This window comes from Pteropus vampyrus, unplaced genomic scaffold (genome assembly GCF_000151845.1).
Source record: "Pteropus vampyrus isolate Shadow unplaced genomic scaffold, Pvam_2.0 Scaffold66, whole genome shotgun sequence".
Lineage (NCBI taxonomy): Eukaryota > Metazoa > Chordata > Mammalia > Chiroptera > Pteropodidae > Pteropus > Pteropus vampyrus.
The window spans coordinates 1633147-1645421 of NW_011888847.1; the positions used below are offsets into that span (position 1 = coordinate 1633147).

At 43.4% G+C, this 12275-nt stretch overlaps 1 pseudogene; it reads left to right on the forward strand.

Annotated features, from left to right (window-relative positions):
* The first annotated feature begins 5140 nt into the window (after positions 1 to 5140).
* LOC111740680 lies at positions 5141 to 5259 on the forward strand (annotated as a pseudogene).
* The last annotated feature ends 7016 nt before the right edge of the window (positions 5260 to 12275 follow it).

Here is a 12275-nt window from a genome sequence, read left to right on the forward strand (position 1 = left end):
GATATGGAAGCAACCTAAATGCTCATCAACAGATGACTGGTAAGAAGTTACGGTTCATATATACAATGGAATACTACTCAGCCATTAAAAAATGAAATCCTACCATTTGCAACTACATGGATGGACCTAGAGGCTATTATGCTGAGTGAAATAAGTCAGACAGAGAAAGATAAATACCATACGTTTTCACTTACATGTGGAATCTAAGGAACAAAAAGAACAAACTAAACAAAAACAGACTCACAAATATAGAGGACAATCTGGTGATGGCCAGAGGGGAGCGGGGTTGGGGGCCTGGGAGAAAGGGGTGAAGGGTTAAAGAAGTACAAATTAGTAGTTGATAGATGGTCACAGGGATGGGGAGCACGGCATAGGGAATGCGATTAGCAGTAATGTAATGGCTAAGTGGAGAGTCAGAGGAGAGAAGGAGCAATTAGGGGGATCGTTTCATAAACTATATAATTGTCTAACCAATGCACTGTACACTTGAAACTAATAATAAAATTTAAAAAAAAAAAAAGAGAAAGAACTATCCGACTCTGACTGAGAAAGCTTTTAAGAAAAAAAGAACCTGTCTCGCCCCCCCCCCCCCCCAAGCAGTGGAGCCCATTTCCCTCCGCTTTGAAACTAGTGGACCTCTCTGGCTTCCTCAATACAGAATGTGGTGAAAGTGATGCTGTAATGATTTACGAGGCTAGCCCAGGAAAGGCAATATTGCTTCCATCTGCCCGCTCTGTCTCCAGACATGCAGCCTTGGAACTCAGCCATCATATTGTGAGGAAGCCCAAGCCACATGTGGAAGGTATGGACGAATTTGTTGGGTTCGGCCTAACTGCAGCTGGAATGAATTGCCAGACATGTGGGTGAGTAAGCCTCCAGAGGATCCAGGCCTAGCCTTCCAGCTGCTTCAGCTGACATAGAGTGGAGAAGAGAAGAGCTGTCCCCACCAAGTCCTGCCTAAATTAAAGACTCACGAGAAAAATGAGTGGTGTCATTGTTTTGAGCTTCTGTTTGGGGATGGTTTACTGTGTAGCAGCAATAGATGCCTGGTATAGATTGAGATACTTGGAAGTAGGCTGTTACTCTAATAAGGCCTTAAAAATGGGGCTTTGGCACTGAGGGTGAACGGAGGCTGGAAGGACCCTGAGGAAATGGCTCTTGAAAACCTAAACAGCTTCAAAGGGACTGTCAGGGCGAGCTGGGTGGCCCTGGAGGTCCACAGAGACACTTCTAGTTCCATGTGCTCTTCCAGAATTATGACACTCCCCATGAAGAAATGGGGCTTTATTTCTCCTCCCCTTGAAATTGGGAAGGCCCCAATTCTGCCTGATGAAAAGAGGGCGAAATTAATACTGTCGTTGTTTTAAAGCCACCGCAGAGGAGGAGCAGGAAAAGATAGACTCACAGGGCTGATCTGTCAGTCACTCTAAATAAACACTTTAAAAAATAAATATACATAGATTATATCCAAACTTAATAATAATAAAAAAATCTTAGTAACATGATTATAATTTGCTTTTTCATTTTCGAACTTAATTCTAGGCCTTCCTATGGTTAAAAACACTAACTCATTAAGGGAACAACAATTTTACCATTCCAAGAAAATCAAGGTCACTAGTCTAAGCAAACTAGGGTGACTTTCTTGCTGGGCTGAGGTTACCCATAGACTACATTTTTGGCTGGGGCATGAGATCTAGAGCTATAGACACCTAAGGAGATTTTCTCCTGAAAATAGGGATAATTTGAGCCCAATTATAGAGTAGCTCTGCTTAAAGCTTTGAGATTACCCAGTTAATGTCCTCTAAATGGAGTGGTCTCAGGCTGTGCCTTAGATTACACCTTCCATAATTATCAAGTTTGGTTTGAGTTTGCACCCCCTCTCCCCCAATTCTTTCCTCACTCTACTGAAACTCCTCTATTGACTGCTTACTGCTATTCTGAATTCTTCTCATGTTCTTCTAAACTGTCAGGACCACATCTCTGGAATGTATTTAAATCCAATTGGATTCTGAGCATCTCTCCTGTTTTTGTCTGGCTCTCATTGAGGCCATTTCAATGACAGATAGAATGCAGAGAGATGACCTTTGGCACATCATTTATAACAGCCTAAGAATTGGAAACAAATGAAATGCCCAGTAAAGAAACTATTGACTCTCAGTTAGGTTACACTCAAGATAAGGCAGCAAGGGAGGAAACATGCCAGAGGCCTGTCCAGGCCTGAGAGACCTCAAGTGAGAGGCAGCACTTGACATCTATAATCTACACAGCTCCATAAGCCAGCGCTGAGTGCCAGAAGCAGACTCTGACAGCTGCCTGGAGCGGTGAACACCAGGGGTGGGGAGAGCCTGTGCCTGTTTATTGAATTTCTGCTTGCAGGTACACAGAGACATGGGACATAGGCAAAGAGCTTACCTCACATCTGTGCCCAGAGCTTGAGATGCAGAAACACAGCACCTAGAACGGGCTTGCAATCTGTCTCCTACTCAAGGAAAGACTAGATAAACCCATTCCTACTAAGGGTCAGAGGTGGCCTTGGGATGTCTCTGTAGGGAGGGCTTAGGGAGGCCCATCTGGTTGAAGAGGAAGCTGGTGGACTTGGATAGAAGCTGCGTCAGTGTTTTTATTTGTAAATAGAGATTATAACTCACCACCCTTACAGCTACCCATTGGCACTTAGAGACCAGAAGCGTAAAGAGGGCAGTGCCTTACTTCACCAAAAAGACCCTCTGACGGTGGGGTTCAGGAGTCATGGGTAGGGACAGAAAATTGGACGTGACATGGCAGGTCCCTTGAAAGCAAAAAATTGTGTTTAAATTCCTCACAACAAAATGCATTCTCTGGCTTAGTGAACAAACAGGTTGGCAAGAATGGCTAGGAGGTGCTTTCTGGGTAGGAAGCGGAAAGAGAATCTCACACCTGGTCAGGCAGTGTTCTCCAGAAGGCCCAAGGGTTTGTCACCTGCTCCTCTAGGTACTGAGTTGGCAAAGGACCTCAGTGGTCATTTAATTCTGTATCTAGTTGTTGTATGTGTACCAGCACCAGCCCCAGACTTAGAATTAATCAGCCTTCACATCTATGGGTGGCACTTTTTGCATGGAAGTTGAAGAATCCAAAGAGAGAAGAAGGAAAATCCAAGCAGCTGGGGAGTGCTTCTTCCAGTTGCACACACAGGAAAAACCCCAATCCAAGGCAGCACAACCTTGGAGAGGGTGCTAGTCTAAGCACTGCAAAGTGGGCCTATGCAAAGGCACTCATGCTCAAATGTCAGTGGCTTGATGTGCAGAAGGCTGAGCAGGGGCTATGTTTGCAGCCGTGGAGGTAGCCCTCAAGCCCTGTCTGCTAATCTTTAAGGAGAGATGAGATTTGGGCAGGTGAGTGTAGGGACGAGCAGGACAGAGCATGCATGAGCAATTGTATATAGGTGGGAGAATGCTAGAGCCAGTGAATAGACTGGTCTGGCTGGAACAGAATATTTGGAACACATGGGGCTTCCTTGAATACCAGGCCGAGGAGTTTAGACCTTATCCTAAGAGCACTGGGGAGTTACAGATAGTTCTTGAGCAGACCGATTTGATGAATATCGTGATATATAAGGATAAATCTAGCCTATCCCATGTAGAAATTATTTTCAGTTGATAGTCTAGAGACAAGGAGGTCAGCCTGGCATCTATGGCCTTAACCCAGCATGAGTTGGTGGGGTCTAGGGGAAGGGAACTGACCAGTATTAGAAACACCCAGTGGAAGAATCCACAGAAGTTCTCCTGGGCTCCAGACTCACTCTGACACCACTACTTCTTGGTTTTTGGCATCAACACCACTAATCTGGCTATTTATGTGGGTGTTTTCCTGGAAAAACTTAGAGTAGTGTCCAAGAAAATGATTCAGTGGACATATGCAGACCTGAGATGATGAGTCCATATCAGGAAGGATGTTCACAAAGCTGAGTGTGAGGAAGAGCTGGTTTTCTGCAAGGCAGGCTCAACCCTGCTTCTGTGGATTTGGGTGTCAAGCTTGGGCTGGGCATGAAGCTCCGAGGAACCTGAGCTGATCTTGCAGGTCTGCAGGATGACAGCCAGAAGGCTCATCAATCCCTAAGTGGCAACCACAGGGTACTTTCTGGCAGGGCACTTGCTTATACCACCTGTTAACAACCACCTCCATATTCCCAGCAAGTAGTCCCAGGAGGCATCTTGCTCTATCAGTCAGCAGAATAACTGATGCTACAGACCTGGAACTCACCTAGTAGGTGACCATTCCATGTTAAGATACGTGAGAGCACAGATACCCTGCAGAGACCCGGACATTGAGAACTACAAAACATTTCAGAGAGCAAGCAGAGATCTAAACAAATGGAGGGATATGGTGTGTTCATGACTCATTAGATTCAGTACTGTTAAGGTATCAATTCTCCCCAAATTGTTCCATAAAGTCAGTGAAATCCCAATCAAAATCTCAGGAGGCTCTTTTGTAGAAATTGACAAGCTGATTCTAAAATTTACATGGAATAACCAAAACAACTTTGAGAAAGAACAGAGCAGGAGGTGCACTTCCTGACTTAAAGTTTATTATAAACCTGTGATATTGGCATAAAGATAGACAAATAGATTGATGGCACAGAATAGGAAGTCCGGAAATAAACCCAAACATATGGACAAATGATTTTCAACAAAGGTACAAAGGTAATGCAGAGGAGAAAGAACAGTGTTAACAAATGGCGCAAAAGAGTGAACATCAATCCATACCTCTCACCATATACAAAAACTAACTCAGAAAGAATCACAGACTTAAATATAAAGTCTAAAACTATAAAGCCTGTAGAAGAAAACAGGAGAAAAGCTGTGTGCCTTGGGTTAGCAAAGTTTTCTTAGATATGATACCAAAAGCACGACCCAAAGAAGAAAGAAACTGATGAAATGGACTTAATCAAAATTAAAATTTTCCTCTCTTTGAAAGACACTTAAAAGAACAAAAAGATAAGCCACAGGTCAAGAGAAAATATGTACAAATCATATACCTGATCAAGGCCTTGTAACCAGTATATATAATGAATTCTCGAAACTCAATAGTAAGAAAACAAGCAAAACATTTTTTTAAAAATTGGCCAAAGACTTGAACAGACACTTCTCCAAAGAAGATACAGGTCCACGGCCATGCCACCCTGAACAAGCCCAATCCTGTCTGATCTTGGAAGCTAAGCAGGGTCAGGCGTGGTTAGTACTTGGATGGGAGACCACTTAGGAAGACCAGGTGCTGTAGGTATAAAAAATAAAAAAAATAAGGGATTGTTAGCTGATAAGGTCCTTGCAAAATGTGAGGTCAACCAAGGGTTGCCTCGCCTAAAAAAATTTAAAAAAAAAAAGATACAGATGGCAAATACATGAAAAAATGCTCAACATTGCTAGACACTGAGAAATGCAAATTAAAATAACAATGAGATAGCATTACACACCTATTGGAATGGGTAAAATTAAAGAGACTGATCATACCAAGTGTTGGAAGGGATGTGGAGTGACTGGAGCTCTCATACACTGAGAGTATAAATGATACCATCACTTCAGAAAATAGTATGTTAGTTTCTTGTCAGTAAAACATACTTCTATCATATGATCCAGCCATTCCACTCCTAGGTATTTACTCTAGAGACACTGAAGTATATGCCCATTCCAAGACTTGTGCATAAATATTCATAGAAGCCTTATTTATAATAGCTCCAAACAGGAAATACCCTAAATGTTTATAAACTGGGGGATGGATAAACAAATTGTCATACATCCATACAATGAAAAATCCATACAACTCCAGCAATAAAAAAGAAATAAACTATTAGTACAAGCAAGAATATAGATAAACCTCAAAATAATTATGCTAAGTGAAAGAAGCCACACTAAAGAGAGCACACTTCATGTGACTCATTTGTAGTTTAATCAGTGATTGCCTGGGGTGGTGGGGAGGGAGAGGAAGGAGGGAAGAATTACAAAGGGGCGAACTTTTGGGGAGACATTCACTATCTTATGCTGATAGTTTCCCACATATAAACACTTTATAACTTACGAAGTTCTACACTTTATATGTGTGCAGTTTATTGTTTGTAAATTATATTTTAATAAACCTTTTTTGGAGAAAAACAAACCTCCACGTTCTCTGATTCCATTCAGTGTAAAAGCCAAAGTCCCTACAGTGGCAATGCTAAGTGGCTGACTGACCTCTATTCGTAGTGCTGTTTCCGCAGCTTCCGGAACAGTGCTTACAACACAGAAAGAGCAAATGAGCATTTGTTGAATTAATGTCTAGCAGGCCCCCAACTAATTGTAATTGTTCGGTAATTGTTGTTAAGAATGAGGTGGGGTCCCTTAAACAATGACAGATAGAGTTTCCATAGGACCCAGCAATTCCACTCCCAGGTATATTCTCAAGAGGAATGAAAACACATGTCCACGTGAAAAAATCGTTCATAATAAGCCAAAAGCTAGAAACAACCTAAATGCCCATCAAGTGTTGAATTAATAAACACAAGGTGGTATATCCCATAATAGAATTTTATAAAAAAGAATGAAGCTCTGATATATGTTACAACATGGATGAACCTTGAAAACATTAGGCCACGTATTATACAATTCCATTTATACAAAATGTTCAGATTAGGTAAATCTATACAGATAGGAATGAAGTTGTTGCTTAGGTCTGGGGGCATTGACAGGGAGATGGCAGGGTGGGGGTGAAAGCTAAAAGGTACAGTATTTCTTTTTGTGGTGATGAAATGTTTTAAAGTTGTGATGGTTGTATGTATCTGTGAATATATTAAAAAACACTGAATCATATACTTCAATGGGTGAGTTGTATGGTATGTAGATTATATCTCAATAAAATATGAAATAAATCTAAAATAAAGAACATGGTGGTATGCCAGGGGAAGGCACAGCTCTTGCTCAGAGTTTGAGTGGAGAGCAGGTAATTTCTTATTGCTGTCAGTTCACTGGCAGGGTTAGGATCCTACCAAGTGCTCCCTGATAATGGAGGTGGCTCGATGTGCCCAGCAGAGAAGGGGCTAAGGGCTCAGAGAGGGCACTGGGTTTGCTCAGGTCACACTGATGGTGAGCTCTGAATGGAGGAAGGTCTCTTTCTCTTGGGACAAGCAAATGACAGCAAGTTGCTCGCAGCCCTGCTCACGATTCTCGCTGCTGCCTTGAGATCTACGGAGCGACATGACATCCCCCAATTGATTCGCAGTGATAATACCTTCTATTTATACCAAACACCTCTCCTCCCAGGAGAGTGCTGTGTTTTCCCAACATTGATTCAGTAAGCCAGCCAGACTGAATTGAATTAAAATTCACAGCAGCCACTCACAGCAAGCCTACCACTTTTCTCTGCCTGTCCGCTCCTTGGTGCACTGCTGTGATGCTCACAGGAAAAGAGGGAAGTCAAGAACATTGTTTTTCTACACACCTGCCCCAACTGAGTGACCTCTGCCCCGAGCCTGCTCCAGACCTGGGGGAAGGGGAGATTTGTGCCACCCTAGGGCCCTTCTCTCAGAGGAGAAATACAATGCAGAAGAGAGGGGTCTTCCAGTGTAACACTCTCTCCTTTTAAATTATTAAAACTCAAAGGTGAGAACTGCTAATGATGGAATATCAGGCACAAAAGAGAAATATATTGAGGGTGGCACTGGAGCCTTTTCTAACTCTTAATTCATACCACGTAGGCAGCTATCTATTTCGCCTTGGCAAAAGGGCAACATAGGTTCCTGATTGGCATGACTGGAGAGTTCTCCACTGGGAAGAGACTTCTGACTCCCTGATTAATGGGAAGGAAGGTTCAGATGGGCTCTGCTCTTCCCTCTTAGTACAGGTCCAACTGGTCCTGGACACTCCATATACCTGACCTGAGGGACAGAGAGCAGGGAGGGGCCAGAGAGGAGCCTGCTGGATTGATGGATGGATACCTCCCCAACCCCCCGTCCCGACATACACAGAGAATTTCACCTTCTCTGTACCTCTATTTTGCTCTGTGCCTGGCAGAGTGCCTAGGGGCCAGAGGGATAAGGATAATGCTGGACGCAGGGGTCTCTTACATACACACCCACTCCTGACACTGCTACCCACAGTCAATTAATCAATCAATCAAGAGTGAGTCCTTTTTGTAGACACTGTGCACCTGCCCTGGGCCACCTTCTATGGGAAAGAGCACATCTGTTGGGGAGATGCAGATGGCTTTAGAGATGATAGTTCGAGTGTCTCCCGGGGTAGCAGGAAACCACATGGCACAAAATCCTCAGGGGCTGCAGTCCTAATGAGTTTTTTCTCACAGAGCTTGGGATTTCAAGGTGAGGAACCACCTGAGGATTAGTTAGTCTTCCCCCTGTCCCCACCTCACCCCTCATCCCCTTGCCAATATCGATAGCAGGTAAAGGGCAGGAGCTCTAGTGTCCGTCTGCAGTAGCTGAGCTTCTCAGGACGAAAGGAGGTAGGAGCAGGGCTGGAGCAGGGAGAATGTGAGTACCAGGCTCTGTCCAGGCCCAAGTCAGGCAAGCATCCAACTTATAGTCAAAGTCTGCTGAGTCTCTACAATGCTCTTTTTAATGAATTAGTGCTGACCCCCCATGTCAGGGAACCAAGGAAGCCACTGCCTGCTTGCTTGAAAATTTAATTAACCACCTCTGTCTGGCTCTTTGCCTAAGAAACAGGGCACTTTCTCTAAACGACAAGGGAGGTAATTTGCAATCTTTCTGAAATGTTGGAGGAATCTAGTGTCCTGGAGGAAAGGATAGGAAGGAGATGAAGAATGTAGTCTTGGAGAGTGTTCTGTAGGATGGGGGAAGGGATGGAAGCTGAACAAGGAGGCTGACCCCACCTCCTTCACTCTGCCTAGCCCACTAAGCTTCACTCAGTTCCCCACCAGTTCCCATCCCTTAACCTGGCTCATCTGGCCAGTTCATAAACATATCAAAATAACCCTTGTTCCCTTTCCAGGGGAAAAAAGCAAACTGCACAACAGAAAGACTTGTACAACCACAAATTAACCCCCTGTGAGATCCTGTTAAATGCAGATTTACTTCTGTGTGCTATGTCCTCTACCTCAAATGTTTCAGCCAAAATCTCATGTTGGCACTGATTGCCCGTCCCACTAATTACAGCCCCATTTGTTGGATGGACTCTGGAGCCAGGCTGCCTGGGTTCAAATGTCAGCTCTGCCATTTGCTAGTTGTATAATTGTGGGCAAATTACCGAACCTCTCTGTGCCTCAATTTCCTCATCTATAAAATAGAGGAAATACTAATACCTACTTTATCGAGTTGCCGTGAGGACTAAATGCATTAATCTACCTAAGTATTTATAATAGTGCTTACAACATAGTATGTGCCAAGAAAATGTTAGCTTATAACAAATTACATAATTTGTCTACAATTTGGTTGAAATTCACTTTCATAATTTGAGCGGCAATTTCTTTAATAATTCATGGGGAAATATTTACAAAAGTTTTCATAGATTAACTGATTCCCCAGTCCATTTTTGCAAATCGCATCTTAAGTTTCTCAGCTGAGAATTCTCTGATCACGAGGATGTTTGTCACATCTTGGGGTGGGAGGAATTGCTGTAATTTCCACATTTTAATGGCATGCTTCATATGTCTCTTGGGGCTAAAGATGAGAAATTGAGTCAGTTCTTTGAAGTGGAGTCAACATAAGCAACTTCATTAATGGGGACTCATCTTTGTCATTGTCTGCTGAAGTAGGCACAGTGCTGTCTTCAATGCTTGTTGAAAACCTTCAAGCATTTTCTGGTGTCCCTAGGGATGCTGCGCTTTACTCAATAGTAACAAGTGCAATCCAAGTAACAAATAGTAGAGTCACGAGCAGAAAAATGTTTAGCGCATTCTCTCTCCCTCACCAGGCAGACATGACCAACAGGACAAAAGAGCTCGGCTCAGGCCCCTACTCCCACCCAGGGTACTCACTAGCTGTGCAGGGCATGTGCATTCTCTCTTCATCAAAAGGATGCTCCTCTCCATCAAAAGGATACTCATGATGAACCAATGATCCCATCTGTATGAAAGGTTTTGAAGTTGTTTTAGTCAGTCTTACTATAAACAATCCTAATGATGACTTTTCTCACTGATATTAGTCCAAGTTTGGTCTTTCACAAGGCAGAGGATAGATGTATTGAAGATGACACACACCAAGGCTAGATAGCGTCTCCTCCTTCAGAGTCTCTACGTGAGCAGGAAAAAGGTAAACCCCAATGATCAAACACTACTAACTGGTATTTTATTATAATTCGTTTGTAGTCTGGGACTGGATAAATTCTTTCATTTAAATTAAAATGGTTGCCAGTGGGGTAGAAGATAGGGAATGGGGAATGGATTGGAGATAAAGGAGATTAGAACATAAGAAAAAGTATTTTATTTATGTATCTTTACATCATTTCTTTTATAAAATTTTTTGTTGAGATAAAATTTATATAACATGAAATTCACCATTTTAACCATTTTAAAGTGTACAAGTCAATGTTTTTAATATATTCACAACATTGTGAAACCATTACCACTGTCTAGTTCCAGAACATTTCTATTACGTGTCTAGTTCCAGAACATTTCTATATCTCCCAGTTCCATCCGTCCCCTATCCCCTGGCAACCACTAATCTATCTTCTGTCTCCTATGGATTTGCCTATTCTGGACATATCATATAAATGGAATTATATAATATGTACACTTTCATTTCTTGAGCATTCATCATGAGTGTTTGCCCTCAAGGGAGGTTTGCTCTCTTTAGCCAGGGAGAAGGAGCTATAGCAGCAGAATTTTCCTGCCTGGGGAGTTGATGGTGTTTGGCAGAGGAGGTGACAAGTCTGTTGCTATGTTGACAAAGGAAATGAAGTTTCCAATAAGTAAGAAAAAGCATTCCATGGAGAGAGAATAGCAAAACGATGTGATGTGTACGTTTGGGGAAGGCTGAGAAGCTCCTTGGGGCTATAGGATCTGGTATATAGGGAGGTGGGGGTACACTGGGGAATAAGGAGATGAGGTAGTAGGTAGATTAGGTCAGAAAGAGAAAAGTCTTGAGGGCTGCTTTAAAGAGACTAGGATTGCTCCCTTAGGCAGGAGAGGTCAGGGAGAGGCCAGGTATGTGTTTTAGGAAGAAAGCCACCATTGAGGGTAGATTGCAGAGGGAAGATTCTCCAGGAGGACTGCAACCATCCCCGAGAGGGAAGGCTGCAACTTTCCCTGTGGCAGTGCGCTCAGGTACAAGGAAGATCCATTTGAGAGCAATTTCTAAGGTAGAATAGAGAAGAGTTGGGTGTCTGCCTAGATGTATTGGGTGAGAGGGTAGAATCAAGACTCTGGACCAGCAGTCCCCAACCTTTTTGGCACCAGGGACCTATGTTCCTATGAGAATCTAATGCCTGATGGAGCTGAGGCAGTGATGCTAGTGCTGGGGAGTGGCTGCAAATACAAATGAAGTTTCTCTTGCTTTCCCACTGCTCACCTCCTGCTATGAGGCCCAGTTCCTACCAGGCCACGGAACAATACTGGTCTGCGGCCCAGGGGTTGGAGACCCCTACTCTGGACCACATTCCTCCTGACTCACAATGAGACTTTGGGAGAATCAGACCCAGCCTATGAATCCAGCACCCTCTGCTTAGAATATGACAATGGCTTCCTCTTCTTCTTAGGCATTCATTCCTATAGGTCTTTTAAAGTCCTGAAGGGTCGTGTCTCCGTGCCTCCGCCTGGCCTCACATGCCTCCACAGTGGCCTTCTTCCATTCTTCCCTCCTGCCAAGAGGCCTTTGCACGTTCTGTAATCTTTGCATGGTTGCTCTCTGGCACTTTCTTACCGTCTTCCTGGTCAATGCCTGCACATCTCAGCCCTGTCTTGATCAATTCTCCCTATATGCATTTTCATGGAACCATACAGTTCTCCCTCATAGCTATTGTCACATGTTTGTTTTTCATTTACTTGTATAATTTTTGATTCTCCAGTAGCCTAAACCTCTGTGAAGGCAGGAACAAAGTTAATTTTGACTCTTAGAACCAGCACCTAGTACCTTACCTGGCATGCAGTTGGTTCCCCATAATACTTGTGGGAAAAAGAAATGAGCAAATGAAAAAGAAGCAGGGATCTTTCCCATGATCCTGGGGCCCTTTAAGATATAGTTTCTGTCCAGGGCAGTGGGAAAAGGAGAGAGCCACTGGAATCTTGGCATTTTCATGGAGTCCTCCCCGCACCTCTGGCTGGGCTTTTCTCCTGATAAAATCTGCTTACAAGAAATGCCA